Here is a 26,312-nt window from a genome sequence, read left to right on the forward strand (position 1 = left end):
GCTTAATGTTTAGGTTAGTGGGAATCACAGAGGAATTAGGGATGGAAACTTCTTTGCTGGTGGTAGAAGCGGTCTGGTGAATTTTTAGAGAGAAGAGGCCGTCGATGTTTGAATGTAGAAAATTGTTCTGGCTGCAGCCTGCAGTATGGACTTGTTGGTGTGTGTAGCTCCCAGTGTTCTGACAGCGCGACGTTTTGGGGAAGCATGTGATTCAGCAGCTACCAGTGGGCTTCGTGCGGCGGAGATTTTGTGGCTGTTAGCGGAGTTGATAACAGAGGGTCGTTAAGAGAAGCCTGCATGCAGTAGGCAAAGGAGTAATGTTTGCCGGCGGGGGACGTGCGGCGATTAACCTGTGTGGTAGTGAAAAGGAGTTAAAAAGAAGGAAGTGTGCGGATGCGGAAAGAATGGAATAATTGTGGTAGGCTGCCGGCTGAGTAGTTTGGTGAATGTTTGGTGTGGGTCCGGCGCTGCCGATTGGATGGTGGGGCTGCAGTGTGAGTCAGATAAAAAAAAAAAAACCAGGAGTAGGATCCAATGGGACTAACTGGCATGTATAGACGCGTGTAATGCAAAATGGCTGTTTTTGGTAGCATCTCTCGCTTACGGCCATACCACCCTGAACACACCCGATCTCGTCTGGTCTTGGAAGCTAAGCAGGGTAGGGTCTGGTTAGTACTTGGATGGAAAACCACCTGGGAATACCAGGTGCTGTAAGCTTTTCTCACTTTTACTTTATACAGGGGGCGCTCCACTTCACGATTAATTTAAATCTATCACTCCCCTTCCATTTTACTATTTTATATATATTTATATTTTTTTTCTCTCATTCATAAAGGCAGCTTTTACACACCGTTTTACTCTAAATACTTCCTGGTAATTCTAGGTGCTGTAAGCTGTTCGTGCCTTTATTCCACCAGGGCGCGATCTTCTCACAAACTTGAAGACTGTCACTCCCCATTCACGTTTTACAACTTATTGTTAATGATAAAGAGACAGCTTTTTACACACAGTTTTAAACAAAGTTCTGATATTATTCCTCTTCAACTGACCGCTTTGTTTTCTATGCAAAAACCACTTCGCCACAGAAGACTCGATATTATTGGCATAGCAAGCTCTGCTCTTCTCCTTTCAAAACTTGCTAAAAGCTGTATTTAAAAGAACAGATTGGCCAGGGTAATTCACACCCTTCAATGCCAGCTTAATGTTTAGGTTAGTGGGAATCACAGAGGAATTAGGGATGGAAACTTCTTTGCTGGTGGTAGAAGCGGTCTGGTGAATTTTTAGAGAGAAGAGGCCGTCGATGTTTGAATGTAGAAAATTGTTCTGGCTGCAGCCTACAGTATGGACTTGTTGGTGTGTGTAGCTCCCAGTGTTCTGACAGCGCGACGTTTTGGGGAAGCATGTGATTCAGCAGCTACCAGTGGGCTTCGTGCGGCGGAGATTTTGTGGCTGTTAGCGGAGTTGATAACAGAGGGTCGTTAAGAGAAGCCTGCATGCAGTAGGCAAAGGAGTAATGTTTGCCGGCGGGGGACGTGCGGCGATTAACCTGTGCGGTAGTGAAAAGGAGTTAAAAAGAAGGAAGTGTGCGGATGCGGAAAGAATGGAATAATTGTGGTAGGCTGCCGGCTGAGTAGTTTGGTGAATGTTTGGTGTGGGTCCGGCGCTGCCGATTGGATGGTGGTGCTGCAGTGTGAGTCAGATAAAAAAAAAAAAAAAGAACATTAGTAGGATCCAATGGGACCAACTGGCATGTATAGAGGCGTGTAATGCAAAAGGGCTGTTTTTGGTAGCATCTCTCGCTTACGGCCATACCACCCTGAACACGCCTGATCTCGTCTGATCTCGGAAGCTAAGCAGGGTAGGGTCTGGTTAGTACTTGGATGGGAGACCACCTGGGAATACCAGGTGCTGTAAGCTTTTCTCACTTTTACTTTATACAGGGGGCGCTCCACTTCACGATTAATTTAAATCTATCACTCCCCTTCCATTTTACTATTTTATATATATATTTTTTTTTTTCTCTCATTCATAAAGGCAGCTTTTAGAAACCGTTTTACTCTAAATACTTCCTGGTAATTCTAGGTGCTGTAAGCTGTTCGTGCCTTTATTCCACCAGGGCGCAATCTTCTCACAAACTTGAAGACTGTCACTCCCCATTCACGTTTTACAACTTATTGTTAATGATAAAGAGACAGCTTTTTACACACAGTTTTAAACAAAGTACTGATATTATTCCTCTTCAACTGACCGCTTTGTTTTCTATGCAAAAACCACTTCGCCACAGAAGACTCGATATTATTGGCATAGCAAGCTCTGCTCTTCTCCTTTCAAAACTTGCTAAAAGCTGTATTTAAAAGAACAGATTGGCCGTGGTAATTCACACCCTTCAATGCCAGCTTAATGTTTAGGTTAGTGGGAATCACAGAGGAATTAGGGATGGAAACTTCTTTGCTGGTGGTAGAAGCGGTCTGGTGAATTTTTAGAGAGAAGAGGCCGTCGATGTTTGAATGTAGAAAATTGTTCTGGCTGCAGCCTGCAGTATGGACTTGTTGGTGTGTGTAGCTCCCAGTGTTCTGACAGCGCGACGTTTTGGGGAAGCATGTGATTCAGCAGCTACCAGTGGGCTTCGTGCGGCGGAGATTTTGTGGCTGTTAGCGGAGTTGATAACAGAGGGTCGTTAAGAGAAGCCTGCATGCAGTAGGCAAAGGAGTAATGTTTGCCGGCGGGGGACGTGCGGCGATTAACCTGTGCGGTAGTGAAAAGGAGTTAAAAAGAAGGAAGTGTGCGGATGCGGAAAGAATAGAATAATTGTGGTAGGCTGCCGGCTGAGTAGTTTGGTGAATGTTTGGTGTGGGTCCGGCGCTGCCGATTGGATGGTGGTGCTGCAGTGTGAGTCAGATGAAAAAAAAAAAAAACCAGGAGTAGGATCCAATGGGACTAACTGGCATGTATAGAGGCGTGTAATGCAAAAGGGCTGTTTTTGGTAGCATCTCTCATTTATGGCCATACCACCCTGAACACGACCGATCTTGTCTGATCTCGGAAGCTAAGCAGGGTAGGTTCTGGTTAGTACTTGGATGGGAGACCACCTGTGAATACCAGGTGCTGTAAGCTTTTCTCACTTTTACTTTATACAGGGGGCACTCCACTTCACGATTAATTTAAATCTATCACTCCCCTTCCGTTTTACTATTTTATATACATATAACTATATATTTTTTCTCTCATTCATAAAGGCAGCTTTTACACACCGTTTTACTCTAAATACTTCCTGGTAATTCTAGGTGCTGTAAGCTGTTCGTGCCTTTATTCCACCAGGGCGCGATCTTCTCACAAACTTGAAGACTGTCACTCCCCATTCACGTTTTACAACTTATTGTTAATGATAAAGAGACAGCTTTTTACACACAGTTTTAAACAAAGTACTGATATTATTCCTCTTCAACTGACCGCTTTGTTTTCTATGCAAAAACCACTTCGCCACAGAAGACTCGATATTATTGGCATAGCAAGTTCTGCTCTTCTCCATTCAAAACTTGCTGAAAGCTCTATTTAAAAGAACAGATTGGCCGGGGTAATTCACACCCTTCAATGCCAGCTTAATGTTTAGGTTAGTGGGAATCACAGAGGAATTAGGGATGGAAACTTCTTTGCTGGTGGTAGAAGCGGTCTGGTGAATTTTTAGAGAGAAGAGGCCGTCGATGTTTGAATGTAGAAAATTGTTCTGGCTGCAGCCTGCAGTATGGACTTGTTGGTGTGTGTAGCTCCCAGTGTTCTGACAGCGCGACGTTTTGGGGAAGCATGTGATTCAGCAGCTACCAGTGGGCTTCGTGCGGCGGAGATTTTGTGGCTGTTAGCGGAGTTGATAACAGAGGGTCGTTAAGAGAAGCCTGCATGCAGTAGGCAAAGGAGTAATGTTTGCCGGCGGGGGACGTGCGGCGATTAACCTGTGCGGTAGTGAAAAGGAGTTAAAAAGAAGGAAGTGTGCGGATGCGGAAAGAATGGAATAATTGTGGTAGGCTGCCGGCTGAGTAGTTTGGTGAATGTTTGGTGTGGGTCCGGCGCTGCCGATTGGATGGTGGGGCTGCAGTGTGAGTCAGATAAAAAAAAAAAAAAAAGAACATTAGTAGGATCCAATGGGACCAACTGGCATGTATAGAGGCGTGTAATGCAAAAGGGATGTTTTTGGTGGCATCTCCCGCTTACGGCCATACCACCCTGAACACGCCCGATCTCGTCTGATCTCAGAAGCCAAGCAGGGTAGGGTCTGGTTAGTACTTGGATAGGAGACCACCTGGGATTACCAGGTGCTGAAAGCTTTTCTCACTTTTACTTTATACAGGGGGCGCTCCACTTCACGATTAATTTAAATCTATCACTCCCCTTCCATTTTACTATTTTATATATATATATTTTTTTTCTCTCATTCATAAAGGCAGCTTTTACACACCGTTTTACTCTAAATACTTCCTGGTAATTCTAGGTGCTGTAAGCTGTTCGTGCCTTTATTCCACCAGGGCGCGATCTTCTCACAAACTTGAAGACTGTCACTCCCCATTCACGTTTTACAACTTATTGTTAATGATAAAGAGACAGCTTTTTACACACAGTTTTAAACAAAGTACTGATATTATTCCTCTTCAACTAACCGCTTTGTTTTCTATGCAAAAACCACTTCGCCACAGAAGACTCGATATTATTGGCATAGCAAGTTCTGCTCTTCTCCTTTCAAAACTTGCTGAAAGCTCTATTTAAAAGAACAGATTGGCCGGGGTAATTCACACCCTTCAATGCCAGCTTAATGTTTAGGTTAGTGGGAATCACAGAGGAATTAGGGATGGAAACTTCTTTGCTGGTGGTAGAAGCGGTCTGGTGAATTTTTAGAGAGAAGAGGCCGTCGATGTTTGAATGTAGAAAATTGTTCTGGCTGCAGCCTGCAGTATGGACTTGTTGGTGTGTGTAGCTCCCAGTGTTCTGACAGCGCGACGTTTTGGGGAAGCATGTGATTCAACAGCTACCAGTGGGCTTCGTGCGGCAGAGATTTTGTGGCTGTTAGCGGAGTTGATAACAGAGGGTTGTTAAGAGAAGCCTGCATGAGGTAGGCAAAGGAGTAATGTTTGCCGGCGGGGGACGTGCGGCAATTATCCTGTGCGGTAGTGAAAAGGAGTTAAAGAGAAGGAAGTGTGCGGATGCGGAAAGAATGGAATAATTGTGGTAGGCTGCCGGCTGAGTAGTTTGGTGAATGTTTGGTGTGGGTCCGGCGCTGCCGATTGGATGGTGGGGCTGCAGTGTGAGTCAGATAAAAAAAAAAAAAAAGAACATTAGTAGGATCCAATGGGACCAACTGGCATGTATAGAGGCGTGTAATGCAAAAGGGCTGTTTTTGGTAGCATCTCTCGCTTACGGCCATACCACCCTGAACACGCCCGATCTCGTCTGATCTCGGAAGCTAAGCAGGGTAGGGTCTGGTTAGTACTTGGATGGGAGACCACCTGGGACTACCAGGTGCTGTAAGCTTTTCTCACTTTTACTTTATACAGGGGGCGCTCCACTTCACGATTAATTTAAATCTATCACTCCCCTTCCATTTTACTATTTTATATATATTTTTTTATTTTCTCTCTTTCATAAAGGCAGCTTTTACACACCGTTTTACTCTAAATACTGCCTGGTAATTCTAGGTGCTGTAAGCTCTTCGTGCCTTTATTCCACCAGGGCGCGATCTTCTCACAAACTTGAAGACTGTCACTCCCCATTCACGTTTTACAACTTATTGTTAATGATAAAGAGACAGCTTTTTACACACAGTTTTAAACAAAGTACTGATATTATTCCTCTTCAACTGACCGCTTTGTTTTCTATACAAAAACCACTTCGCCACAGAAGACTCGATATTATTGGCATAGCAAGTTCTGCTCTTCTCCTTTCAAAACTTGCTAAAAGCTGTATTTAAAAGAACAGATTGGCCGGGGTAATTCACACCCTTCAATGCCAGCTTAATGTTTAGGTTATTGGGAATCACAGAGGAATTAGGGATGGAAACTTCTTTGCTGGTGGTAGAAGCGGTCTGGTGAATTTTTAGAGAGAAGAGGCCGTCGATGTTTGAATGTAGAAAATTGTTCTGGCTGCAGCCTGCAGTATGGACTTGTTGGTGTGTGTAGCTCCCAGTGTTCTGACAGCGCGACGTTTTGGGGAAGCATGTGATTCAGCAGCTACCAGTGGGCTTCGTGCGGCGGAGATTTTGTGGCTGTTAGCGGAGTTGATAACAGAGGGTCGTTAAGAGAAGCCTGCATGCAGTAGGCAAAGGAGTAATGTTTGCCGGCGGGGGACGTGCGGCGATTAACCTGTGCGGTAGTGAAAAGGAGTTAAAGAGAAGGAAGTGTGCGGATGCGGAAAGAATGGAATAATTGTGGTAGGCTGCCGGCTGAGTAGTTTGGTGAATGTTTGGTGTGGGTGCGGCGCTGCCGATTGGATGGTGGTGCTGCAGTGTGAGTCAGATAAAAAAAAAAAAAAAAGAACATTAGTAGGATCCAATGGGACCAACTGGCATGTATAGAGGCGTGTAATGCAAAAGGGCTGTTTTTGGTAGCATCTCTCGCTTACGGCCATACCACCCTGAACACGCCCGATCTCGTCTGATCTCGGAAGCTAAGCAGGGTAGGGTCTGGTTAGTACTTGGATGGGAGACCATCTGGGACTACCAGGTGCTGTAAGCTTTTCTCACTTTTACTTTATACAGGGGGCGCTCCACTTCACGATTAATTTAAATCTATCACTCCCCTTCCATTTTACTATTTTATATATATTTATATTTTTTTTCTCTCATTCATAAAGGCAGCTTTTAGAAACCGTTTTACTCTAAATACTTCCTGGTAATTCTAGGTGCTGTAAGCTGTTCGTGCCTTTATTCCACCAGGTCGCGATCTTCTCACAAACTTGAAGACTGTCACTCCCCATTCACGTTTTACAACTTATTGTTAATGATAAAGAGACAGCTTTTTACACACAGTTTTAAACAAAGTACTGATATTATTCCTCTTCAACTGACCGCTTTGTTTTCTATGCAAAAACCACTTCGCCACAGAAGACTCGATATTATTGGCATAGCAAGTTCTGCTCTTCTCCTTTCAAAACTTGCTAAAAGCTGTATTTAAAAGAACAGATTGGCCGGGGTAATTCACACCCTTCAATGCCAGCTTAATGTATAGGTTAGTGGGAATCACAGAGGAATTAGGGATGGAAACTTCTTTGCTGGTGGTAGAAGCGGTCTGGTGAATTTTTAGAGAGAAGAGGCCGTCGATGTTTGAATGTAGAAAATTGTTCTGGCTGCAGCCTGCAGTATGGACTTGTTGGTGTGTGTAGCTCCCAGTGTTCTGACAGCGCGACGTTTTGGAGAAGCATGTGATTCAGCAGCTACCAGTGGGCTTCGTGCGGCGGAGATTTTGTGGCTGTTAGCGGAGTTGATAACAGAGGGTCGTTAAGAGAAGCCTGCATGCAGTAGGCAAAGGAGTAATGTTTGCCGGCGGGGGACGTGCGGCGATTAACCTGTGTGGTAGTGAAAAGGAGTTAAAAAGAAGGAAGTGTGCGGATGCGGAAAGAATGGAATAATTGTGGTAGGCTGCCGGCTGAGTAGTTTGGTGAATGTTTGGTGTGGGTCCGGCGCTGCCGATTGGATGGTGGTGCTGCAGTGTGAGTTAGACAAAAAAAAAAAAAACCAGGCGTAGGATCCAATGGGACTAACTGGCATGTATAGACGCGTGTAATGCAAAAGGGCTGTTTTTGGTAGCATCTCTCGCTTGCGGCCATACCACCCTGAACACGCCTGATCTCGTCTGATCTCGGAAGCCAAGCAGGGTATGGTCTGGTTAGTACTTAGATGGGAGACCACCTGGGATTACCAGGTGCTGTAAGCTTTTCTCACTTTTACTTTATACAGGGGGCGCTCCACTTCACGATTAATTTAAATCTATCACTCCCCTTCCATTTTACTATTATATATATATATATATTTTTTTTTTCTCTCATTCATAAAGGCAGCTTTTACACACCGTTTTACTCTAAATACTTCCTGGTAATTCTAGGTGCTGTAAGCTGTTCGTGCCTTTATTCCACCAGGGCGCGATCTTCTCACAAACTTGAAGACTGTCACTCCCCATTCACGTTTTACAACTTATTGTTAATGATAAAGAGACAGCTTTTTACACACAGTTTTAAACAAAGTTCTGATATTATTCCTCTTCAACTGACCGCTTTGTTTTCTATGCAAAAACCACTTCGCCACAGAAGACTCGATATTATTGGCATAGCAAGCTCTGCTCTTCTCCTTTCAAAACTTGCTAAAAGCTGTATTTAAAAGAACAGATTGGCCAGGGTAATTCACACCCTTCAATGCCAGCTTAATGTTTAGGTTAGTGGGAATCACAGAGGAATTAGGGATGGAAACTTCTTTGCTGGTGGTAGAAGCGGTCTGGTGAATTTTTAGAGAGAAGAGGCCGTCGATGTTTGAATGTAGAAAATTGTTCTGGCTGCAGCCTACAGTATGGACTTGTTGGTGTGTGTAGCTCCCAGTGTTCTGACAGCGCGACGTTTTGGGGAAGCATGTGATTCAGCAGCTACCAGTGGGCTTCGTGCGGCGGAGATTTTGTGGCTGTTAGCGGAGTTGATAACAGAGGGTCGTTAAGAGAAGCCTGCATGCAGTAGGCAAAGGAGTAATGTTTGCCGGCGGGGGACGTGCGGCGATTAACCTGTGTGGTAGTGAAAAGGAGTTAAAAAGAAGGAAGTGTGCGGATGCGGAAAGAATGGAATAATTGTGGTAGGCTGCCGGCTGAGTAGTTTGGTGAATGTTTGGTGTGGGTCCGGCGCTGCCGATTGGATGGTGGTGCTGCAGTGTGAGTTAGACAAAAAAAAAAAAAACCAGGCGTAGGATCCAATGGGACTAACTGGCATGTATAGACGCGTGTAATGCAAAAGGGCTGTTTTTGGTAGCATCTCTCGCTTGCGGCCATACCACCCTGAACACGCCCGATCTCGTCTGATCTCGGAAGCCAAGCAGGGTATGGTCTGGTTAGTACTTAGATGGGAGACCACCTGGGATTACCAGGTGCTGTAAGCTTTTCTCACTTTTACTTTATACAGGGGGCGCTCCACTTCACGATTAATTTAAATCTATCACTCCCCTTCCATTTTACTATTATATATATATATATATTTTTTTTTTCTCTCATTCATAAAGGCAGCTTTTACACACCGTTTTACTCTAAATACTTCCTGGTAATTCTAGGTGCTGTAAGCTGTTCGTGCCTTTATTCCACCAGGGCGCGATCTTCTCACAAACTTGAAGACTGTCACTCCCCATTCACGTTTTACAACTTATTGTTAATGATAAAGAGACAGCTTTTTACACACAGTTTTAAACAAAGTTCTGATATTATTCCTCTTCAACTGACCGCTTTGTTTTCTATGCAAAAACCACTTCGCCACAGAAGACTCGATATTATTGGCATAGCAAGCTCTGCTCTTCTCCTTTCAAAACTTGCTAAAAGCTGTATTTAAAAGAACAGATTGGCCAGGGTAATTCACACCCTTCAATGCCAGCTTAATGTTTAGGTTAGTGGGAATCACAGAGGAATTAGGGATGGAAACTTCTTTGCTGGTGGTAGAAGCGGTCTGGTGAATTTTTAGAGAGAAGAGGCCGTCGATGTTTGAATGTAGAAAATTGTTCTGGCTGCAGCCTACAGTATGGACTTGTTGGTGTGTGTAGCTCCCAGTGTTCTGACAGCGCGACGTTTTGGGGAAGCATGTGATTCAGCAGCTACCAGTGGGCTTCGTGCGGCGGAGATTTTGTGGCTGTTAGCGGAGTTGATAACAGAGGGTCGTTAAGAGAAGCCTGCATGCAGTAGGCAAAGGAGTAATGTTTGCCGGCGGGGGACGTTCGGCGATTAACCTGTGCGGTAGTGAAAAGGAGTTAAAAAGAAGGAAGTGTGCGGATGCGGAAAGAATGGAATAATTGTGGTAGGCTGCCGGCTGAGTAGTTTGGTGAATGTTTGGTGTGGGTCCGGCGCTGCCGATTGGATGGTGGTGCTGCAGTGTGAGTCAGATAAAAAAAAAAAAAAAGAACATTAGTAGGATCCAATGGGACCAACTGGCATGTATAGAGGCGTGTAATGCAAAAGGGCTGTTTTTGGTAGCATCTCTCGCTTACGGCCATACCACCCTGAACACGCCTGATCTCGTCTGATCTCGGAAGCTAAGCAGGGTAGGGTCTGGTTAGTACTTGGATGGGAGACCACCTGGGAATACCAGGTGCTGTAAGCTTTTCTCACTTTTACTTTATACAGGGGGCGCTCCACTTCACGATTAATTTAAATCTATCACTCCCCTTCCATTTTACTATTTTATATATATATATTTTTTTTTCTCTCATTCATAAAGGCAGCTTTTAGAAACCGTTTTACTCTAAATACTTCCTGGTAATTCTAGGTGCTGTAAGCTGTTCGTGCCTTTATTCCACCAGGGCGCAATCTTCTCACAAACTTGAAGACTGTCACTCCCCATTCACGTTTTACAACTTATTGTTAATGATAAAGAGACAGCTTTTTACACACAGTTTTAAACAAAGTACTGATATTATTCCTCTTCAACTGACCGCTTTGTTTTCTATGCAAAAACCACTTCGCCACAGAAGACTCGATATTATTGGCATAGCAAGCTCTGCTCTTCTCCTTTCAAAACTTGCTAAAAGCTGTATTTAAAAGAACAGATTGGCCAGGGTAATTCACACCCTTCAATGCCAGCTTAATGTTTAGGTTAGTGGGAATCACAGAGGAATTAGGGATGGAAACTTCTTTGCTGGTGGTAGAAGCGGTCTGGTGAATTTTTAGAGAGAAGAGGCCGTCGATGTTTGAATGTAGAAAATTGTTCTGGCTGCAGCCTACAGTATGGACTTATTGGTGTGTGTAGCTCCCAGTATTCTGACAGCGCGACGTTTTGGGGAAGCATGTGATTCAGCAGCTACCAGTGGGCTTCGTGCGGCGGAGATTTTGTGGCTGTTAGCGGAGTTGATAACAGAGGGTCGTTAAGAGAAGCCTGCATGCAGTAGGCAAAGGAGTAATGTTTGCCGGCGGGGGACGTTCGGCGATTAACCTGTGCGGTAGTGAAAAGGAGTTAAAAAGAAGGAAGTGTGCGGATGCGGAAAGAATGGAATAATTGTGGTAGGCTGCCGGCTGAGTAGTTTGGTGAATGTTTGGTGTGGGTCCGGCGCTGCCGATTGGATGGTGGTGCTGCAGTGTGAGTCAGATAAAAAAAAAAAAAAAGAACATTAGTAGGATCCAATGGGACCAACTGGCATGTATAGAGGCGTGTAATGCAAAAGGGCTGTTTTTGATAGCATCTCTCGCTTACGGCCATACCACCCTGAACACGCCTGATCTCGTCTGATCTCGGAAGCTAAGCAGGGTAGGGTCTGGTTAGTACTTGGATGGGAGACCACCTGGGAATACCAGGTGCTGTAAGCTTTTCTCACTTTTACTTTATACAGGGGGCGCTCCACTTCACGATTAATTTAAATCTATCACTCCCCTTCCATTTTACTATTTTATATATATATTTTTTTTTTTCTCTCATTCATAAAGGCAGCTTTTAGAAACCGTTTTACTCTAAATACTTCCTGGTAATTCTAGGTGCTGTAAGCTGTTCGTGCCTTTATTCCACCAGGGCGCAATCTTCTCACAAACTTGAAGACTGTCACTCCCCATTCACGTTTTACAACTTATTGTTAATGATAAAGAGACAGCTTTTTACACACAGTTTTAAACAAAGTACTGATATTATTCCTCTTCAACTGACCGCTTTGTTTTCTATGCAAAAACCACTTCGCCACAGAAGACTCGATATTATTGGCATAGCAAGCTCTGCTCTTCTCCTTTCAAAACTTGCTAAAAGCTGTATTTAAAAGAACAGATTGGCCAGGGTAATTCACACCCTTCAATGCCAGCTTAATGTTTAGGTTAGTGGGAATCACAGAGGAATTAGGGATGGAAACTTCTTTGCTGGTGGTAGAAGCGGTCTGGTGAATTTTTAGAGAGAAGAGGCCGTCGATGTTTGAATGTAGAAAATTGTTCTGGCTGCAGCCTACAGTATGGACTTGTTGGTGTGTGTAGCTCCCAGTGTTCTGACAGCGCGACGTTTTGGGGAAGCATGTGATTCAGCAGCTACCAGTGGGCTTCGTGCGGCGGAGATTTTGTGGCTGTTAGCGGAGTTGATAACAGAGGGTCGTTAAGAGAAGCCTGCATGCAGTAGGCAAAGGAGTAATGTTTGCCGGCGGGGGACGTTCGGCGATTAACCTGTGCGGTAGTGAAAAGGAGTTAAAAAGAAGGAAGTGTGCGGATGCGGAAAGAATGGAATAATTGTGGTAGGCTGCCGGCTGAGTAGTTTGGTGAATGTTTGGTGTGGGTCCGGCGCTGCCGATTGGATGGTGGTGCTGCAGTGTGAGTCAGATAAAAAAAAAAAAAAAGAACATTAGTAGGATCCAATGGGACCAACTGGCATGTATAGAGGCGTGTAATGCAAAAGGGCTGTTTTTGGTAGCATCTCTCGCTTACGGCCATACCACCCTGAACACGCCTGATCTCGTCTGATCTCGGAAGCTAAGCAGGGTAGGGTCTGGTTAGTACTTGGATGGGAGACCACCTGGGAATACCAGGTGCTGTAAGCTTTTCTCACTTTTACTTTATACAGGGGGCGCTCCACTTCACGATTAATTTAAATCTATCACTCCCCCTTCCATTTTACTATTTTATATATATATTTTTTTTTTTCTCTCATTCATAAAGGCAGCTTTTAGAAACCGTTTTACTCTAAATACTTCCTGGTAATTCTAGGTGCTGTAAGCTGTTCGTGCCTTTATTCCACCAGGGCGCAATCTTCTCACAAACTTGAAGACTGTCACTCCCCATTCACGTTTTACAACTTATTGTTAATGATAAAGAGACAGCTTTTTACACACAGTTTTAAACAAAGTACTGATATTATTCCTCTTCAACTGACCGCTTTGTTTTCTATGCAAAAACCACTTCGCCACAGAAGACTCGATATTATTGGCATAGCAAGCTCTGCTCTTCTCCTTTCAAAACTTGCTAAAAGCTGTATTTAAAAGAACAGATTGGCCAGGGTAATTCACACCCTTCAATGCCAGCTTAATGTTTAGGTTAGTGGGAATCACAGAGGAATTAGGGATGGAAACTTCTTTGCTGGTGGTAGAAGCGGTCTGGTGAATTTTTAGAGAGAAGAGGCCGTCGATGTTTGAATGTAGAAAATTGTTCTGGCTGCAGCCTACAGTATGGACTTGTTGGTGTGTGTAGCTCCCAGTGTTCTGACAGCGCGACGTTTTGGGGAAGCATGTGATTCAGCAGCTACCAGTGGGCTTCGTGCGGCGGAGATTTTGTGGCTGTTAGCGGAGTTGATAACAGAGGGTCGTTAAGAGAAGCCTGCATGCAGTAGGCAAAGGAGTAATGTTTGCCGGCGGGGGACGTTCGGCGATTAACCTGTGCGGTAGTGAAAAGGAGTTAAAAAGAAGGAAGTGTGCGGATGCGGAAAGAATGGAATAATTGTGGTAGGCTGCCGGCTGAGTAGTTTGGTGAATGTTTGGTGTGGGTCCGGCGCTGCCGATTGGATGGTGGTGCTGCAGTGTGAGTCAGATAAAAAAAAAAAAAAAGAACATTAGTAGGATCCAATGGGACCAACTGGCATGTATAGAGGCGTGTAATGCAAAAGGGCTGTTTTTGGTAGCATCTCTCGCTTACGGCCATACCACCCTGAACACGCCTGATCTCGTCTGATCTCGGAAGCTAAGCAGGGTAGGGTCTGGTTAGTACTTGGATGGGAGACCACCTGGGAATACCAGGTGCTGTAAGCTTTTCTCACTTTTACTTTATACAGGGGGCGCTCCACTTCACGATTAATTTAAATCTATCACTCCCCTTCCATTTTACTATTTTATATACATATATTTTTTTTTCTCTCATTCATAAAGGCAGCTTTTAGAAACCGTTTTACTCTAAATACTTCCTGGTAATTCTAGGTGCTGTAAGCTGTTCGTGCCTTTATTCCACCAGGGCGCAATCTTCTCACAAACTTGAAGACTGTCACTCCCCATTCACGTTTTACAACTTATTGTTAATGATAAAGAGACAGCTTTTTACACACAGTTTTAAACAAAGTACTGATATTATTCCTCTTCAACTGACCGCTTTGTTTTCTATGCAAAAACCACTTCGCCACAGAAGACTCGATATTATTGGCATAGCAAGCTCTGCTCTTCTCCTTTCAAAACTTGCTAAAAGCTGTATTTAAAAGAACAGATTGGCCAGGGTAATTCACACCCTTCAATGCCAGCTTAATGTTTAGGTTAGTGGGAATCACAGAGGAATTAGGGATGGAAACTTCTTTGCTGGTGGTAGAAGCGGTCTGGTGAATTTTTAGAGAGAAGAGGCCGTCGATGTTTGAATGTAGAAAATTGTTCTGGCTGCAGCCTACAGTATGGACTTGTTGGTGTGTGTAGCTCCCAGTGTTCTGACAGCGCGACGTTTTGGGGAAGCATGTGATTCAGCAGCTACCAGTGGGCTTCGTGCGGCGGAGATTTTGTGGCTGTTAGCGGAGTTGATAACAGAGGGTCGTTAAGAGAAGCCTGCATGCAGTAGGCAAAGGAGTAATGTTTGCCGGCGGGGGACGTTCGGCGATTAACCTGTGCGGTAGTGAAAAGGAGTTAAAAAGAAGGAAGTGTGCGGATGCGGAAAGAATGGAATAATTGTGGTAGGCTGCCGGCTGAGTAGTTTGGTGAATGTTTGGTGTGGGTCCGGCGCTGCCGATTGGATGGTGGTGCTGCAGTGTGAGTCAGATAAAAAAAAAAAAAAAGAACATTAGTAGGATCCAATGGGACCAACTGGCATTTATAGAGGCGTGTAATGCAAAAGGGCTGTTTTTGGTAGCATCTCTCGCTTACGGCCATACCACCCTGAACACGCCTGATCTCGTCTGATCTCGGAAGCCAAGCAGGGTAGGGTCTGGTTAGTACTTGGATGGGAGACCACCTGGGATTACCAGGTGCTGTAAGCTTTTCTCACTTTTACTTTATACAGGGGGCGCTCCACTTCACGATTAATTTAAATCTATCACTCCCCTTCCATTTTACTATTTTATATATATATATTTTTTTTCTCTCATTCATAAAGGCAGCTTTTACACACCGTTTTACTCTAAATACTTCCTGGTAATTCTAGGTGCTGTAAGCTGTTCGTGCCTTTATTCCACCAGGGCGCGATCTTCTCACAAACTTGAAGACTGTCACTCCCCATTCACGTTTTACAACTTATTGTTAATGATAAAGAGACAGCTTTTTACACACAGTTTTAAACAAAGTACTGATATTATTCCTCTTCAACTGACCGCTTTGTTTTCTATGCAAAAACCACTTCGCCACAGAAGACTCGATATTATTGGCATAGCAAGCTCTGCTCTTCTCCTTTCAAAACTTGCTAAAAGCTGTATTTAAAAGAACAGATTGGCCAGGGTAATTCACACCCTTCAATGCCAGCTTAATGTTTAGGTTAGTGGGAATCACAGAGGAATTAGGGATGGAAACTTCTTTGCTGGTGGTAGAAGCGGTCTGGTGAATTTTTAGAGAGAAGAGGCCGTCGATGTTTGAATGTAGAAAATTGTTCTGGCTGCAGCCTACAGTATGGACTTGTTGGTGTGTGTAGCTCCCAGTGTTCTGACAGCGCGACGTTTTGGGGAAGCATGTGATTCAGCAGCTACCAGTGGGCTTCGTGCGGCGGAGATTTTGTGGCTGTTAGCGGAGTTGATAACAGAGGGTCGTTAAGAGAAGCCTGCATGCAGTAGGCAAAGGAGTAATGTTTGCCGGCGGGGGACGTTCGGCGATTAACCTGTGCGGTAGTGAAAAGGAGTTAAAAAGAAGGAAGTGTGCGGATGCGGAAAGAATGGAATAATTGTGGTAGGCTGCCGGCTGAGTAGTTTGGTGAATGTTTGGTGTGGGTCCGGCGCTGCCGATTGGATGGTGGTGCTGCAGTGTGAGTCAGATAAAAAAAAAAAAAAAAGAACATTAGTAGGATCCAATGGGACCAACTGGCATGTATAGAGGCGTGTAATGCAAAAGGGCTGTTTTTGGTAGCATCTCTCGCTTACGGCCATACCACCCTGAACACGCCTGATCTCGTCTGATCTCGGAAGCTAAGCAGGGTAGGGTCTGGTTAGTACTTGGATGGGAGACCACCTGGGAATACCAGGTGCTGTAAGCTTTTCTCACTTTTACTTTATACAGGGGGCGCTCCACTTCACGATTAATTTAAATCTATCACTCCCCTTCCATTTTACTATTTTATATACATATATTTTTTTTTCTCTCATTCATAAAGGCAGCTTTTAGAAACCGTTTTACTCTAAATACTTCCTGGTAATTCTAGGTGCTGTAAGCTGTTCGTGCCTTTATTCCACCAGGGCGCAATCTTCTCACAAACTTGAAGACTGTCACTCCCCATTCACGTTTTACAACTTATTGTTAATGATAAAGAGACAGCTTTTTACACACAGTTTTAAACAAAGTACTGATATTATTCCTCTTCAACTGACCGCTTTGTTTTCTATGCAAAAACCACTTCGCCACAGAAGACTCGATATTATTGGCATAGCAAGCTCTGCTCTTCTCCTTTCAAAACTTGCTAAAAGCTGTATTTAAAAGAACAGATTGGCCAGGGTAATTCACACCCTTCAATGCCAGCTTAATGTTTAGGTTAGTGGGAATCACAGAGGAATTAGGGATGGAAACTTCTTTGCTGGTGGTAGAAGCGGTCTGGTGAATTTTTAGAGAGAAGAGGCCGTCGATGTTTGAATGTAGAAAATTGTTCTGGCTGCAGCCTACAGTATGGACTTGTTGGTGTGTGTAGCTCCCAGTGTTCTGACAGCGCGACGTTTTGGGGAAGCATGTGATTCAGCAGCTACCAGTGGGCTTCGTGCGGCGGAGATTTTGTGGCTGTTAGCGGAGTTGATAACAGAGGGTCGTTAAGAGAAGCCTGCATGCAGTAGGCAAAGGAGTAATGTTTGCCGGCGGGGGACGTTCGGCGATTAACCTGTGCGGTAGTGAAAAGGAGTTAAAAAGAAGGAAGTGTGCGGATGCGGAAAGAATGGAATAATTGTGGTAGGCTGCCGGCTGAGTAGTTTGGTGAATGTTTGGTGTGGGTCCGGCGCTGCCGATTGGATGGTGGTGCTGCAGTGTGAGTCAGATAAAAAAAAAAAAAAAGAACATTAGTAGGATCCAATGGGACCAACTGGCATTTATAGAGGCGTGTAATGCAAAAGGGCTGTTTTTGGTAGCATCTCTCGCTTACGGCCATACCACCCTGAACACGCCTGATCTCGTCTGATCTCGGAAGCCAAGCAGGGTAGGGTCTGGTTAGTACTTGGATGGGAGACCACCTGGGATTACCAGGTGCTGTAAGCTTTTCTCACTTTTACTTTATACAGGGGGCGCTCCACTTCACGATTAATTTAAATCTATCACTCCCCTTCCATTTTACTATTTTATATATATATATTTTTTTTCTCTCATTCATAAAGGCAGCTTTTACACACCGTTTTACTCTAAATACTTCCTGGTAATTCTAGGTGCTGTAAGCTGTTCGTGCCTTTATTCCACCAGGGCGCGATCTTCTCACAAACTTGAAGACTGTCACTCCCCATTCACGTTTTACAACTTATTGTTAATGATAAAGAGACAGCTTTTTACACACAGTTTTAAACAAAGTACTGATATTATTCCTCTTCAACTGACCGCTTTGTTTTCTATGCAAAAACCACTTCGCCACAGAAGACTCGATATTATTGGCATAGCAAGTTCTGCTCTTCTCCTTTCAAAACTTGCTGAAAGCTCTATTTAAAAGAACAGATTGGCCGGGGTAATTCACACCCTTCAATGCCAGCTTAATGTTTAGGTTAGTGGGAATCACAGAGGAATTAGGGATGGAAACTTCTTTGCTGGTGGTAGAAGCGGTCTGGTGAATTTTTAGAGAGAAGAGGCCGTCGATGTTTGAATGTAGAAAATTGTTCTGGCTGCAGCCTGCAGTATGGACTTGTTGGTGTGTGTAGCTCCCAGTGTTCTGACAGCGCGACGTTTTGGGGAAGCATGTGATTCAGCAGCTACCAGTGGGCTTCGTGCGGCGGAGATTTTGTGGCTGTTAGCGGAGTTGATAACAGAGGGTCGTTAAGAGAAGCCTGCATGCAGTAGGCAAAGGAGTAATGTTTGCCGGCGGGGGACGTGCGGCGATTAACCTGTGCGGTAGTGAAAAGGAGTTAAAAAGAAGGAAGTGTGCGGATGCGGAAAGAATGGAATAATTGTGGTAGGCTGCCGGCTGAGTAGTTTGGTGAATGTTTGGTGTGGGTCCGGCGCTGCCGATTGGATGGTGGGGCTGCAGTGTGAGTCAGATAAAAAAAAAAAAAGAACATTAGTAGGATCCAATGGGACCAACTGGCATGTATAGAGGCGTGTAATGCAAAAGGGATGTTTTTGGTAGCATCTCTCGCTTACGGCCATACCACCCTGAACACGCCTGATCTCGTCTGATCTCGGAAGCTAAGCAGGTTAGGGTCTGGTTAGTACTTGGATGGGAAACCACCTGGGAATACCAGGTGCTGTAAGCTTTTCTCACTTTTACTTTATACAGGGGGCGCTCCACTTCACGATTAATTTAAATCTATCACTCCCCTTCCATTTTACTATTTTATATATATATATATTTTTTTCTCTCATTCATAAAGGCAGCTTTTACACACCGTTTTACTCTAAATACTTCCTGGTAATTCTAGGTGCTGTTAGCTGTTCGTGCCTTTATTCCACCATGGCGCGATCTTCTCACAAACTTGAAGACTGTCACTCCCCATTCACGTTTTACAACTTATTGTTAATGATAAAGAGACAGCTTTTTACACACAGTTTTAAACAAAGTACTGATATTATTCCTCTTCAACTGACCGCTTTGTTTTCTATGCAAAAACCACTTCGCCACAGAAGACTCGATATTATTGGCATAGCAAGTTCTGCTCTTCTCCTTTCAAAACTTGCTAAAAGCTGTATTTAAAAGAACAGATTGGCCGGGGTAATTCACACCCTTCAATGCCAGCTTAATGTTTAGGTTAGTGGGAATCACAGAGGAATTAGGGATGGAAACTTCTTTGCTGGTGGTAGAAGCGGTCTGGTGAATTTTTAGAGAGAAGAGGCCGTCGATGTTTGAATGTAGAAAATTGTTCTGGCTGCAGCCTGCAGTATGGACTTGTTGGTGTGTGTAGCTCCCAGTGTTCTGACAGCGCGACGTTTTGGGGAAGCATGTGATTCAGCAGCTACCAGTGGGCTTCGTGCGGCGGAGATTTTGTGGCTGTTAGCGGAGTTGATAACAGAGGGTCGTTAAGAGAAGCCTGCATGCAGTAGGCAAAGGAGTAATGTTTGCCGGCGGGGGACGTGCGGCGATTAACCTGTGCGGTAGTGAAAAGGAGTTAAAAAGAAGGAAGTGTGCGGATGCGGAAAGAATGGAATAATTGTGGTAGGCTGCCGGCTGAGTAGTTTGGTGAATGTTTGGTGTGGGTCCGGCGCTGCCGATTGGATGGTGGGGCTGCAGTGTGAGTCAGATAAAAAAAAAAAAAGAACATTAGTAGGATCCAATGGGACCAACTGGCATGTATAGAGGCGTGTAATGCAAAAGGGATGTTTTTGATAGCATCTCTCGCTAACGGCCATACCACCCTGAACTCGCCTGATCTCGTCTGATCTCGGAAGCTAAGCAGGTTAGGGTCTGGTTAGTACTTGGATGGGAGACCACCTGGGAATACCAGGTGCTGTAAGTTTTTCTCACTTTATACAGGGGGCGCTCCACTTCACGATTAATTTAAATCTATCACTCCCCTTCCATTTTACTATTTTATATATTTCTTTTTTCTCTCATTCATAAAGGCAGCTTTTAAACACGTTTTACTCTAAATACTGCCTGGTAATTCAAGGTGCTCTAAGCTGTTCGTGCCTTTATTCCACCAGGGCGCGATTTTCTCACAAACTTGAAGACTGTCACTCCCCATTCACGTTTTACAACTTATTGTTAATAATAAAGAGACAGCTTTTTACACACAGTTTTAAACAAAGTACTGATATAATTCCTCTTCAACTCACTGCTTTGTTTTCTATGCAAAAACCACTTCGCCACAGAAGACTTGATATTGTTGGCATAGCAAGGTCTGCTCTTCTCCTTTCAAAACTTGCTAAAAGCTGTATTTAAAAGAACAGATTGGCCGGGGTAATTCACACCTTTCAATGCCAGCTTAATGTTTAGGTTAGTGGGAATCACAGAGGAATTAGGGATGGAAACTTCTTTGCTGGTGGTAGAAGCGGTCTGGTGAATTTTTAGAGAGAAGAGGCCGTCGATGTTTGAATGTAGAAAATTGTTCTGGCTGCAGCCTGCAGTATGGACTTGTTGGTGTGTGTAGTGTTGCCAGAAATGTAGTAAGGCGCTCGAATAAGCAGGCCGGAGCATATACGAATGCGTTAGAACAAAATGCTGTTTACTTAACAAAACATTACATAGAAATAATCAAGGTAGCACAGGAGCAAGCATGTCGTATACGTCTCACTCTTATTCACACTTCTTCTCTCTTCTCCCATCCTACAGTCTCTGCCTTTTTTTTAACACTGCCACCTAATGTTCTGAGGTTGTAATTACAGTCAGTGAACACAACATCTCCTCTCTCTGTAAAAGAATACACTCTCTATACAAAGTGAATGCAAACAGGAAAACGTAGTAGTTAAATGTAATGAATTGAAATGTAGTTCTGTCAAATACAACTCTTGTGGTACCATTGCATCAGAAATCGTGAATAAAGTATCTTTACATAAGGTGCATTAACATGTAACTGTAAAATCACTGTAAACAGTAAATTACCTATACTTAAACTTGACTCTTATCGAGTGAATAAACTAAAGTACTTCGAACCTTGTAAACAGTCTTAGTTATAACAATCAAGTTACTAGAATCATCCCAGCTTCTCTTTAATCAACTATTGCATGACATAGTCCTTAAGCCACTTGGGCTTGTATTTAACACGTGGCTGTTTGTGAGAGGGGGAATGACTAACACCTGTGTGTATCAGTCGAGATGTGTCGCAGTCTTGTCCAGCCACAGGAGGAATCTTGGCAAGATGAGAGGCATTCCAAATTTTTCCATCACTCAGCAAGAAAGAATTTGGACCTATCCTCTTCCTCACGGTTGTAGGGGAAGTAAATCTGGGATGAGCTTTAGGGACGTGATTAGGCTTCCTTATCCTCACTCTCTCTCCTGGTCGAAAAGAAGGCATGCATGCGCCACGTTTAGCATCAGTGTAATGCTGCATGTTATTCTGATGTCTCTGAACTGCACGACGAGCAGAAACATCCAGCTGAGACATGGCAGATGGCAGAGGAAGAATATCCAATTTGGTGCGCATTTTCCTACCATAAAGTAGTTCATATGGTGAGGTGGAAGTTGCGGCATGTGGCGTTGCACGATACACCTGGAGCCAGTTCATAACAGTCTCATTCCATGGTTGTGACTGTTGAATGGCGGTTTGAATGCAGCTTCTCAGGGCACGATGGAATCTCTCGACAGCTCCGTTAGCAGCTGGATAGTAGACTGATGTTCTGCTATGGGAGATACCATAGGTGTGCAGGAATGATGCAAAAGCTGCAGAGGTGAACTGTGGACCATTGTCTGTGACAATGTTCTCTGGGTTACCATGACGACAGAAAATAGATGTCAAGAAGTGAATAACATCTTCAGTAGTGGCGGTATGTGAAAAGGCAACTTCTGGCCACTTTGAATAATAATCTGTCAGCGTGATAGCGTATTTACAAGCAGCAACTGCAGTGTCAAAGGGTACAACAATATCAAGGCCAAGTTTCTTCCATGGTCCATCAGGCAGTGGGACTGGTTGCAAAGGAGCAGGGTGAGTAGAAGCTGTTTTATCATTAGCCTGGCAGAGTATACATGAAGCAATGCAAGACTGAACTTGTGAATCCATCTTTGGCCACCAGTAGAGGTCGCGCAGACGTTGTTTTGTGCGGACAATTCCTTGATGACTCTCATGTGCAAGCGTGATCAGTGTGTGTCGTAAGGAGAGTGGCACGATGAGTCTTGAGCCTCTGAGGATGTAGTTATCCTTAACGGAGAGCTCATCTCTGATCTTATAGTATAGGGCTAGTATACCACTTACTGATTTAACGGATGGAGGCCAACCACTTTCAATTTGTGAGCGCAGAGCTGACAGTTCAGGACAAGTAGAACAAGCAGAGTTGAAGTCAACCACCGGAAGGGAGCTTAGGACAGCAGAAATATGTGCCACCATCTCGGGTTCTGAATCTGAAATAGAGTCAGGAGGCGCAGGCAGGGGAAGGCGCGAGAGACAATCAGCCGTATAGTTCTGGGAGCCTGGTCGATAGACAACATCATAGTCAAAACAGAGCAGGCGTGCAGACCAGCGGGCAACCCGCATACCAGCCCGACCGATTCCCTTTGTGCTGAGCAGTGTTGTCAATGCCTGATGATCTGTGCGGAGAGTAAAACGACGTCCCCACAGATACGTTCTCCATTTTTCTGTAGCCCACACACAAGCAAGTGCTTCTTTTTCAACAGTCGAGTATTTCCTCTCCGTTTCAGTCAGTGTGCGGGAAGCGAAAGCCACAGGCTTCTCTGTGCCATCAGGCTGTACTTGTGCAAAGACAGCTCCAAGTCCATAGTCACTTGCATCTGTGGAAATTACCGGTCGTAGAGAAGGGTTAAAAAGAGCAAGCGCAGGACTGTTCACAAGAAGTTGCTTAACTTCCTCAAAGCTGCTTTGTGCTGCAGGAGACCATGTAAATGTGTCTTTTTCACTGACACAGGCACGCATAGGAGCCACAACCGTCGCAAAGTTAGGCAGAAACTTTGAATACCAGGACACTAGGCCCAGAAACGATCTCAGGGCAACAGCGTCAGATGGAGGAGGGGCTTTCAGGACAGCATTAATGTGTTCTTGGTCAGGAAGAATGCCATCTACAGTAATGACATGACCTAGGAAGCGTAGGGAGGTTTTCCTGAAGTGACATTTGTTCTCATTGAGAACCAATCCAGCCTCCTTCAGCTTTTGGAGGACAGCGTTGAGGTTCTGGTCATGCTCAACAGGGGAGTTGCCATAAACAATAAGGTCATCCAAATAATTTTGAACACCTGGAAGACCGTTGAGAATGTCAGCCATCATTTTCTGGAAGGCTGAGGGGGCTGATGCGAGGCCATAAGGAACTCTGCAGAATCGGAACAGACCATCGTGTGTGATGAATGCTGTAAGGTCTCTGCTATCTTCATGAAGAGGCAACTGGTAGTATGCATTAGCCAGATCGATTGTAGAAAACAGCTTTGCACCTTGTAAATTTGCAAGCAGTTCATCCACATGAGGTAGAGGGTAGCAATCTGTGACCACAGCCTTGTTTGGTTCACGGAGATCTGTGCACATTCGTATTCCACCAGTTTTCCGTCCTGTAACTACAATAGGCGAAACCCAAGGTGATGCATCAATTTTTTCAATCACACCAGCTTTCAGCAAGCGGTCAAGTTCAGCTGAGACAGAAGCTCTTACAGCAAAAGGCAGGCGTCGTAATTTCTGGCGTACTGGTTTAACAGTGGGGTCAATTTTCACCTTATGCACAAAGTTTTGTGCACAACCAATGTCTGGAGTAGTAGGGATGCAGGAAGCGGTTGAAACAGTCACACAGCTAACAGCAGGAGCAGTAGGGATACAGGGAGCAGATGCAGAGTTTGTGGTAAACACGGGAGGAAGGATAGTGTTACCTTCAATGCAGATGCTTAAGGCTTTCATGAGATCTCTTCCTAAAAGAGAAGTGCCCTTCTTCACCACGTAAAATGTAACTGGGGCAGTGAGAACTCCTCTACTCACTTTGACTTGTAGGCAACCAAGCACAGGAATTCTCTTCCTTGTGTAAGTCACTAACTGACTAACAGGTGGAAGCAGTGGTGTGTCATTGAAATACTGAACATAGATGTGGTGTGGCAAAATAGATACTGCTGATCCTGTGTCAACAACCATTTCATGCTCTTTGGTAAGAGAAGCAGGAGTACTGATATTGATTTTGCATGTGAGTGTATGTGGTGCATGGCAAGTGTTGTTTAAGTATAGCACAGTCAGTTTAGGTAGCTGAATCTCACGTACATCACTTGTCTTGGATGAGCGGCAAACACGAGCAAAATGTCCAACTTTATGGCAAGACTTGCAAGTTGCTTTGGCTGCAGGACACTGAGAAGAATTAGCCAGATGTGTGTTAGAACCACACCTGAAACAGCTGCGGGAAGATGTAGTGGAGGCATTGAATGGCTTATTAGGATGAATGTGCTGTGTGTATTTCTTTTTAGTGAATTGTGAACGAGGTTGTACAGCTTGCACTGAGACACTGTCGTTTCCTGTTATAGTTTTAGCTTGTTGAATAGCAGATTCTACTTGTGATGCAAGTGTTAAGGTTTTGTCCAGTGTCAGATCCGATTCGAGCAGGAGCCTCTCTCTTATGTTTGAGTTATTCACATGTTCAATCAGCTGATCACGGATCATCTCATCGGTTTTATCATCAAATCCACATTTTGAAGCGAGATCATGCAATACGGCCGCATACTGTATAATAGTCTCATGAGGTGCTTGTTTTCGCTGTCTGAAGGTATGTCGTTCCACAACAACGTTTACTTTAGGTGTATAATGTTTCTCTAAAGCAGTGACAGCAGAGTCAAAGGAGTCACCCGTATCTGGTAGCGAGTAGAAAGTCCGTTGTCCCTCGGTTCCGAGACAGTGGAGTAGCGTAGCTCTCCTGCGCGCTTCAGGCCAAGCATTTCCCGTTGCATTAATTACCAGTAGGTAGTTCTTGAAAATCCGCAGCCACATGTCGAAAGGTATCGGGGGCTCTCCCGGACACGGCAAAAACATCGGAGGTGCAGGCACGTTTCCAGCCATGGTGAGTCAGCAAAAAAAAAAAGAAGAGGTGAAAACACAAAACTCGTCGCCAAAATGTAGTGTTGCCAGAAATGTAGTAAGGCGCTCGAATAAGCAGGCCGGAGCATATACGAATGCGTTAGAACAAAATGCTGTTTACTTAACAAAACATTACATAGAAATAATCAAGGTAGCACAGGAGCAAGCATGTCGTATACGTCTCACTCTTATTCACACTTCTTCTCTCTTCTCCCATCCTACAGTCTCTGCCTTTTTTTTAACACTGCCACCTAATGTTCTGAGGTTGTAATTACAGTCAGTGAACACAACAGTGTGTGTAGCTCCCAGTGTTCTGACAGCGCGACGTTTTGGGGAAGCATGTGATTCAGCAGCTACCAGTGGGCTTCGTGCGGCGGAGATTTTGTGGCTGTTAGCGGAGTTGATAACAGAGAGTCGTTAAGAGAAGCCTGCATGCAGTAGGCAAAGGAGTAATGTTTGCCGGCGGGGGACGTGCGGCGATTAACCTGTGCGGTAGTGAAAAGGAGTTAAAGAGAAGGAAGTGTGCGGATGCGGAAAGAATGGAATAATTGTGGTAGGCTGCCGGCTGAGTAGTTTGGTGAATGTTTGGTGTGGATCCGGCACTGCCGATTGGATGGTGGGGCTGCAGTGTGAGTCAGATAAAAAAAAAAAAAAAAACAGGAGTAGGATCCAATGGGACTAACTGGAATGTATAGACGCGTGTAATGCAAAAGGGCTATTTTTGCTAGCATCTCTCGCTTACAGCCATACCACCCTGAACGCGCCCGATCTCGTCTGATCTCGGAAGCTAAACAGGCTAAGGTCTGGTTAGTACTTGGATGGGACACCACCTGTGAATACCAGGTGCTGTAAGCTGTTCTCACTTTTACTTTATACAGGGGGCGCTCCACTTCACGATTAATTTAAATCTATCACTCCCCTTCCGTTTTACTATTTTATATATATATATATATTTTTTCTTTCATTCATAAAGGCAGCTCTTACACACCGTTTTACTCTAAATACTGCCTGGTAATTATAGCTGCTGTAAGCTGTTCGTGCCTTTATTCCACCAGGGCGCGATCTTCTCACAAACTTGAAGACTGTCACTCCCCATTCACGTTTTACAACTTATTGTTAATGATAAAGAGACAGCTTTTTACACACAGTTTTAAACAAAGTACTGATATTATTCCTCTTCAACTCACCGCTTTGTTTTCTATGCAAAAACCACTTCGCCACAGAAG

The 26,312-nt window shown here is 44.4% G+C and overlaps 15 non-coding genes and 3 pseudogenes across 15 annotated transcripts; all 18 read left to right on the forward strand.

Annotated features, from left to right (window-relative positions):
• The first annotated feature begins 598 nt into the window (after positions 1-598).
• LOC125736099 (5S ribosomal RNA) lies at positions 599-717 on the forward strand. The gene has a single exon (XR_007395382.1). It is a non-coding gene; the product is annotated as a 5S ribosomal RNA (ribosomal RNA).
• A 1,081-nt stretch (positions 718-1,798) lies between these two features.
• LOC125733227 (5S ribosomal RNA) lies at positions 1,799-1,917 on the forward strand. The gene has a single exon (XR_007392579.1). It is a non-coding gene; the product is annotated as a 5S ribosomal RNA (ribosomal RNA).
• Positions 1,918-2,995: 1,078 nt separating this feature from the next.
• Positions 2,996-3,114, forward strand: LOC125731686 (5S ribosomal RNA; annotated as a pseudogene).
• A 1,086-nt stretch (positions 3,115-4,200) lies between these two features.
• LOC125731748 (5S ribosomal RNA) lies at positions 4,201-4,319 on the forward strand (annotated as a pseudogene).
• Positions 4,320-5,398: 1,079 nt separating this feature from the next.
• Positions 5,399-5,517, forward strand: LOC125734477 (5S ribosomal RNA). The gene has a single exon (XR_007393787.1). It is a non-coding gene; the product is annotated as a 5S ribosomal RNA (ribosomal RNA).
• Positions 5,518-6,597: 1,080 nt separating this feature from the next.
• Positions 6,598-6,716, forward strand: LOC125735062 (5S ribosomal RNA). The gene has a single exon (XR_007394361.1). It is a non-coding gene; the product is annotated as a 5S ribosomal RNA (ribosomal RNA).
• A 1,078-nt stretch (positions 6,717-7,794) lies between these two features.
• On the forward strand, positions 7,795-7,913 carry LOC125731558 (5S ribosomal RNA; annotated as a pseudogene).
• A 1,080-nt stretch (positions 7,914-8,993) lies between these two features.
• On the forward strand, positions 8,994-9,112 carry LOC125731148 (5S ribosomal RNA). Its single transcript, XR_007391433.1, has one exon. It is a non-coding gene; the product is annotated as a 5S ribosomal RNA (ribosomal RNA).
• Positions 9,113-10,195: 1,083 nt separating this feature from the next.
• LOC125733228 (5S ribosomal RNA) lies at positions 10,196-10,314 on the forward strand. Its single transcript, XR_007392580.1, has one exon. It is a non-coding gene; the product is annotated as a 5S ribosomal RNA (ribosomal RNA).
• Positions 10,315-11,394: 1,080 nt separating this feature from the next.
• On the forward strand, positions 11,395-11,513 carry LOC125733229 (5S ribosomal RNA). The gene has a single exon (XR_007392581.1). It is a non-coding gene; the product is annotated as a 5S ribosomal RNA (ribosomal RNA).
• A 1,080-nt stretch (positions 11,514-12,593) lies between these two features.
• On the forward strand, positions 12,594-12,712 carry LOC125733230 (5S ribosomal RNA). Its single transcript, XR_007392582.1, has one exon. It is a non-coding gene; the product is annotated as a 5S ribosomal RNA (ribosomal RNA).
• A 1,081-nt stretch (positions 12,713-13,793) lies between these two features.
• LOC125733232 (5S ribosomal RNA) lies at positions 13,794-13,912 on the forward strand. The gene has a single exon (XR_007392584.1). It is a non-coding gene; the product is annotated as a 5S ribosomal RNA (ribosomal RNA).
• Positions 13,913-14,992: 1,080 nt separating this feature from the next.
• LOC125736416 (5S ribosomal RNA) lies at positions 14,993-15,111 on the forward strand. The gene has a single exon (XR_007395695.1). It is a non-coding gene; the product is annotated as a 5S ribosomal RNA (ribosomal RNA).
• A 1,080-nt stretch (positions 15,112-16,191) lies between these two features.
• Positions 16,192-16,310, forward strand: LOC125733234 (5S ribosomal RNA). Its single transcript, XR_007392585.1, has one exon. It is a non-coding gene; the product is annotated as a 5S ribosomal RNA (ribosomal RNA).
• A 1,080-nt stretch (positions 16,311-17,390) lies between these two features.
• Positions 17,391-17,509, forward strand: LOC125736417 (5S ribosomal RNA). Its single transcript, XR_007395696.1, has one exon. It is a non-coding gene; the product is annotated as a 5S ribosomal RNA (ribosomal RNA).
• A 1,077-nt stretch (positions 17,510-18,586) lies between these two features.
• On the forward strand, positions 18,587-18,705 carry LOC125736002 (5S ribosomal RNA). Its single transcript, XR_007395286.1, has one exon. It is a non-coding gene; the product is annotated as a 5S ribosomal RNA (ribosomal RNA).
• A 1,078-nt stretch (positions 18,706-19,783) lies between these two features.
• Positions 19,784-19,902, forward strand: LOC125729564 (5S ribosomal RNA). The gene has a single exon (XR_007389997.1). It is a non-coding gene; the product is annotated as a 5S ribosomal RNA (ribosomal RNA).
• Positions 19,903-25,822: 5,920 nt separating this feature from the next.
• LOC125730950 (5S ribosomal RNA) lies at positions 25,823-25,941 on the forward strand. The gene has a single exon (XR_007391243.1). It is a non-coding gene; the product is annotated as a 5S ribosomal RNA (ribosomal RNA).
• The last annotated feature ends 371 nt before the right edge of the window (positions 25,942-26,312 follow it).

The sequence above is a fragment of the Brienomyrus brachyistius genome, chromosome 2 (genome assembly GCF_023856365.1).
Source record: "Brienomyrus brachyistius isolate T26 chromosome 2, BBRACH_0.4, whole genome shotgun sequence".
In the NCBI taxonomy this organism is placed as follows: domain Eukaryota; kingdom Metazoa; phylum Chordata; class Actinopteri; order Osteoglossiformes; family Mormyridae; genus Brienomyrus; species Brienomyrus brachyistius.